Raw genomic sequence first — 6,006 nt, 5'->3', positions numbered from 1 at the left:
GAGTGCCCTATCTGGGATGGTCACAGGAGCACCATTTTGGATATAAGAGCAAGGTCCTTCATTCCTTTTCTCTTCAGCTCTGTTTTATTTTTCAATAAACAATTTTACTTTCTTAAATTTCAAGAAGAAATACATATTCTTTTCAGCATAAGATGACAGTTGAGCCAAGGAAATAGATGAGATCACTCAAAAAGTGTTGTGATTTTTAAATGATTTTAAAATAACACTTTGCAATCCCACCAACAATGTATGAGGGTTCCCTTTTCTCCTCATTCTCGCCAACACTTGTTCTTTGATTTATTGATGATAACCATTCTGACAGGTGTGAGGTGATATCCCATTGTGGTTTTAATTAGCATTTCTCTGATGATTAGTGAGCTTGAGCATCTTTTCATGTGTCTATTAGCCATCCCTATTTCCTCTTTGGAGAAGTATCTGTTCAGGTCTTCTGCCCATTTTTTAATTGGATTATTTGCTTTTTGTTGTTGAGTTGCGTGAGTTCTTTATATATTTTGGATATTAACCTCTTATCAGATGTTTCATTAGCAAATATCTGCTCCCAGTCAGTCAGTTGTCTTTTTGTTTTGTTGATGGTTTCCTTTGCTGTGCAAAAAAAGCTAAACTTTTTAGCTTGATGTAGTCCCATTTGTTTATTTTTTCTTTTGTTTCCCTGGCCCGGGGAGATATATCTGAAAAGACATTACTGTTAGTAATATCAGAGAGTTTACTTCCTATATTTTCTTATAGAAATTTTATGGTTGCAAATTGGTATAGCTGCTATGAAAAACAGTCTGGAAGTTTCTCAAAAAATTAAAAATAGATATACTTTTTGACTCAGCAATGATACTTCTGGTTATTTATCCAAAGAAAACCAAAACAATAATCCGTAAAGATCTATGCACCCCAATATTCATGGCAGCACAATTTACAATATCCAGGATATAGAAGCAAACTAAATGCCCATCAACAGACAATTGGATAAAGAAGTTGTGGTTTATATATACAGTGGAATATTACTCAGCCATTAAAAAGAAGAAATCTTATCATTTGCAACGACATAGATGGACCTAGATTATTATGCTAAATGAAGTGTCAGACATAAAAAGATAAATACCATATGATTTTACTTACTGCAGAATCTAAGGAACAAAAAGATCAAATTAATCAAAAGCAGACTCACAAATATAGTGGACAGTTTGGTGACAGAGGGGAGAGGGATAGGGGCTCAGAGAATCAGGTGAAGAGTTAAAAAAGTACAAATTAGTAGTTGATAGATGATCATGGGGATAGGGAGCATGGCTAGGGAATGTAGTTAGCATTAATATATTGGCTAGATGGAAAACCAGAAGAGAGAAGGAGCAATTAGGCGGATTGTTTTATAAACTATATAAATGTCTAACCAATGTACTATATACATGAAACTAAATTTTAAAAAATAAACAAAGTAGCGCTTTGTATTAGTTTTATTGACTATGGACAGATTCCCTAAAGGTAATCAAAGTGATTTCCAAAACCAATAGCATCACGAATAGAAAAGGAACATGAATAGCTTGGTCTGCTATGATGAGAGTGTGGCTTTCCTGAACCTCAGTTGAGAACGGAAGAGAACACCTACCAAAAAAGAATTATTATATTTAAAAAAATGCTAGTTAACATGGAAACTAGCATATAGTAAGCTCACAAGGTCATGTTACTTATTTTAATTTCCAGCTGATACCTTCAAGCCATTTTAAATGCTCATTCCAGATCTTATAATAAATATTCAAAATTTTCTAGTGTCCATTAAATTAAAAGCAGACTTTATAGATGTTCAAAGTCCCTCATAATATGGAGAGAGGTATCTTTTCTAACTTCCTAATTTTTAAAAATATGTTCCCTATCACTATATAATTTTTGCTTGTGCTGACCTTTCTTATACTTAAAGTGTACCTTTTCATTTTTTGCCTGAAAAAATTTCACCTGACCCTTTGCAACAGAATTCTCAAACTCTGTAACTGCAGGATCTATCATCATTTTCTAAATCTCTATGCCTTACATGTCATTTTAACAATTGCTTCTGAGATTGTCTGTTAGATTTGTCACCCAAATAGAATAATCTAATTGAGAGCTGAAAAAATTTTCTAGTATTTCATTTATTTATCTGCAGCACACAGTAGAGTACCAATTACGGAGATGACGTCTGTTCTCCTCTCTTCTTTCTGTCTTTATCTTTATGTCTACACATACACACACACGCGCACACACACATACGTTTAAAGGTAAATTTTTATAGTTCAAGTAGTGTGTCTAGGTTATACTGCCCTATTAATTAATATTTATAAAATCATAGAAGAGAAACATCAGAGCTAGGAAGAATAGCAAGAATTCGTCTGCTCCAGGGGTGTTCAGGAATAGCAATTATGGAATTTGAATATACACTTGTCTGATTCTAGTCACAGAGGTTCTATCTAATTCATTAAGTTTGTTGTGAAGGTCCAATATCTGCATTTTTAATTTCAAAAGGTGATGCTCATGCAGAATTTAGTTAAGAAATTCTGATCTCTTTGAGCATCTCTCTCCAATCCTTCTTATAAATGCAACTGACACCCTGAAAGGTAACTTTTCCCAGGTCACAGAAGTATTTGATGACAGAAGTAGGATAAGAAATATCAGTTCTGTGTTATTTTGGAGTAATGTTTCTTTCCCCTCTACTAATAATGGCTTTCAAGTAAAGGAAAATAACAGCACTCTGATTTCTCCTATTTTCTTCTTATGTTGCTACTTTATTTTTCCATAGGCATTATCATTTAAAAAAAAAAAAAACTACCATATTAAAGTTCTGAGGCTGTCAAAATTATTAGGCAAGCACAATGGCTTTATATTCTAGAAATGATGGTCCTCTTCAAACCTGAGAAATCATCAGGGTTTTTTCCATGGAGACTATGGGCTCTACTAGCATTTTCCTCAATCTCAACTCAAATGAAAATATGGAATCCAGCAAAGTGACCTTATTCTTACACAGATAGAACATATTATGTCTTCTACATAGGTATTCGACTCATGGGGAAAAGAAATCAAATTAAAATCCATAGTGTAGCTGGAATGAGTCCAATCTCATTACATGTTGCCACCTTTGATAAATTCTCTTCATTTGCTAAAATTATTGAATATATAAATTATTCCATAAACCCATTTTAGCAGAATTGTGGTAATACCTGCTTAATTAGTAATGATTATAATATATTTCAGATATAGACTTTGTAATTGAAAAAATATCGTGAACTGTTTAATTTTTAAATGGCAAATCATAAGATATAAACTAATTCTACCTATGTCTCCTTTAAATCCCTGAAAGTCAATATTGTCAATATAATTTTAGAAGAATTTGACACCTACAGATTTGATCTTGATACCTGTAGAGGTACCTTGTACCAGAGGTAGGGCATAGTTTAATGCACAGAGCCTCAGCATTTTTATAGAATGTTTCCTATAAAGTTAACAATACCTAGAAGGAGAGACCAACACCAAATGGAAAATTCGCAAGAAGATATTTATAAGCCTTCATGTTTAAAGTTAAAATTCACCATGGATTCATTAATAATTTTATCCAAAAATAGGCAATAATAATTTCATTATTACTAAATTATTATTAAACATGGGGCAATCAATGATTTAAATCAAGCTGGGCTAATTGAGAGTAAATTATCATCATCATCTGTGAGAATATTTCTCATAAATTACCTCTGAAGTCCAAAAGATTAGTATGCATTTATTCTAGTAAATTATGGCTCCATGGTAAACTGGATGAGATTTTAATATTTTAGCATTCATTAAGTTGTGAAGGCTTAGAGCCAGCATAGTGATCAGCAAGCCTGTTTTGTCCTCTAATGAGAATAATTCTGCTATAGTTAATTACCACTGTTATCATAAATTTATATAAACTCAGATTAACCTATAGAATTAAAGTTAATATTTTTATTTTGCATATTTTATTTTGGAATTAAGGCATACAGGTTTAGTTTCTACTCATAAATACTTAATATGAGAATTTTAACAAGTATAATATAGGTAATTGTTTTATACTTAAGCAAACTATACAATTAAAAGGTAACTTACATATGGTTTTAGAAGCTTATCTGAACTGTTCCTTAGTCTGTGTTCTTATGGGCTTATTCATATTTCATATTTTCACATTTGTAGCCAGCGATGGATTACGCTAACTGATTGCAGCATCTGGGGAGAGGGCAGCTTTTCTAGAAGTACATAGACCTTATGAAGATGCAGTAGCACTCTAAATAAAGATCAGGGAATTAATTGTTGTCTAAAAAGAAGAGAAAATAGATAACTGACATCCTGAAATACATATGTCTACTGCAATAATGAAGCAGAAATATCCAGGAAAAATAATAGAAAGGGAAATCATGAACTTGGGTCAGAAACAATCTTATCTGAATCATCAGGGAAGTGAACCAGACTAATTTTGCCTACTAATAAACTACATGTAGCTCTTTCCACATGTGAGTCAAGTTCTTTCCTAGTACTTTATTGGTTAAGTGAGAAATATGTAAATTTGAGGAGGGAATGCAACTGTTATTTTTACTTGGCTAGCAAAGATGTGGAGAAATTGAACTCTTGTGGATTGCTGGTGGGAATCTAAAATGGTACAGCTACTGTGGAAAACAGTACAGCAGTTCCTCAGAAAATTGAATGAAAATTACCTTATGGTCTAGCAATTCTACTTCTGAGTATATACCTACCCCTAATTAAGAACAGAAACTTAGATAATGGTAAACCCATGTTCATAGCAGCATTATTCACAATAGCCAATGATGGAAGTATCACAAGTGTCTATTGAGAGATTAATGAATGAACAAAATGTGGTATGTGTGTGTATGTATACATTTATATATATATATATATATATATATATATATATATATATATATATATATTCACACACATTATATATATACACACACATATATATATACACACATATATACATATATATATATATAATACATATAAAATGATATATTATTCTATCTGAAAAATGAATGAAATTCTGACACATGCTACAACATGGATGAACCTTAAAGGTATTTTCCAAGTGAAATAAGTCAGACATAAAAAAACAAATATTGTCTGATTCCACTTACACGAGATACCTAGAGTAGTAAGCTTCATAGAAGAGTAAAGTAAAATGTTGGTTGCTGGGGTTAGGGGTCAGTGGAAGTTATTGTTTAATGGGTACATAGTTTCAATTTGGGAAGATGAAAAAAGTTCTGGGGATGGATGGTAGTGATGGTTGTACAATAAAGTGAATGTACTTAATGTCACTGAATTGTACACTTGAAAATGTTTAAAATGGTAAATATATATTTATAAATGTATTTTTTTTCTACTGGGCCATAGTTATTCCACTTATGAAATGTGTGTAATAAAACCGATTTCTAATTTCAGATTTACTAAGAGGGTCATATGACATGAGTATGTGAACATGACATTTTAAAACATATAAAATTATACAAATGCAAGTGGTTCTTATTTCATTACATAATAGTCTCAGTAAAAAATAACCTATTTAGAAAATGTTGACATCTCATGTAAAGCTCATGTAAGTGTGTATTTAAAGTGCTATCTACCCAGAATTTGGTTATATGAGAACCTGCGTTAAATTTTCTCTGAATATTTTCAAAATTTTATATCTGAGCTATTAATATCATGAACTTTTTAATACATCAAATTGATTAACTCAAAATATGAATTGGAAAAAATCATATATTGGAGAAGAATATTTAAATGCTTGAAAATTCAGATTATAGATTCTGCTTCTTTTTCTTCTTGAGGCGTATAGAATAGAAAAAGTTGTAAATTTTATTCTTATTTGTTTCAGCCTGTTTTACTGTTTTGATGTCAACTAGTCACTCACCAAATCTAGTTAGTGTGGACGTATATAGCTCCCCGCAACACACACACACTCTCTCTCTTTCTCTCTCTCTTTCTCTCTCTCAATATCTCTCTCTC

The sequence above is a fragment of the Pteropus vampyrus genome, unplaced genomic scaffold (assembly GCF_000151845.1).
Source record: "Pteropus vampyrus isolate Shadow unplaced genomic scaffold, Pvam_2.0 Scaffold91, whole genome shotgun sequence".
NCBI classification, from domain to species: domain Eukaryota; kingdom Metazoa; phylum Chordata; class Mammalia; order Chiroptera; family Pteropodidae; genus Pteropus; species Pteropus vampyrus.
The sequence above is the reverse complement of the archived record's forward strand: the minus strand, read 5'-3'. Positions refer to the sequence as shown.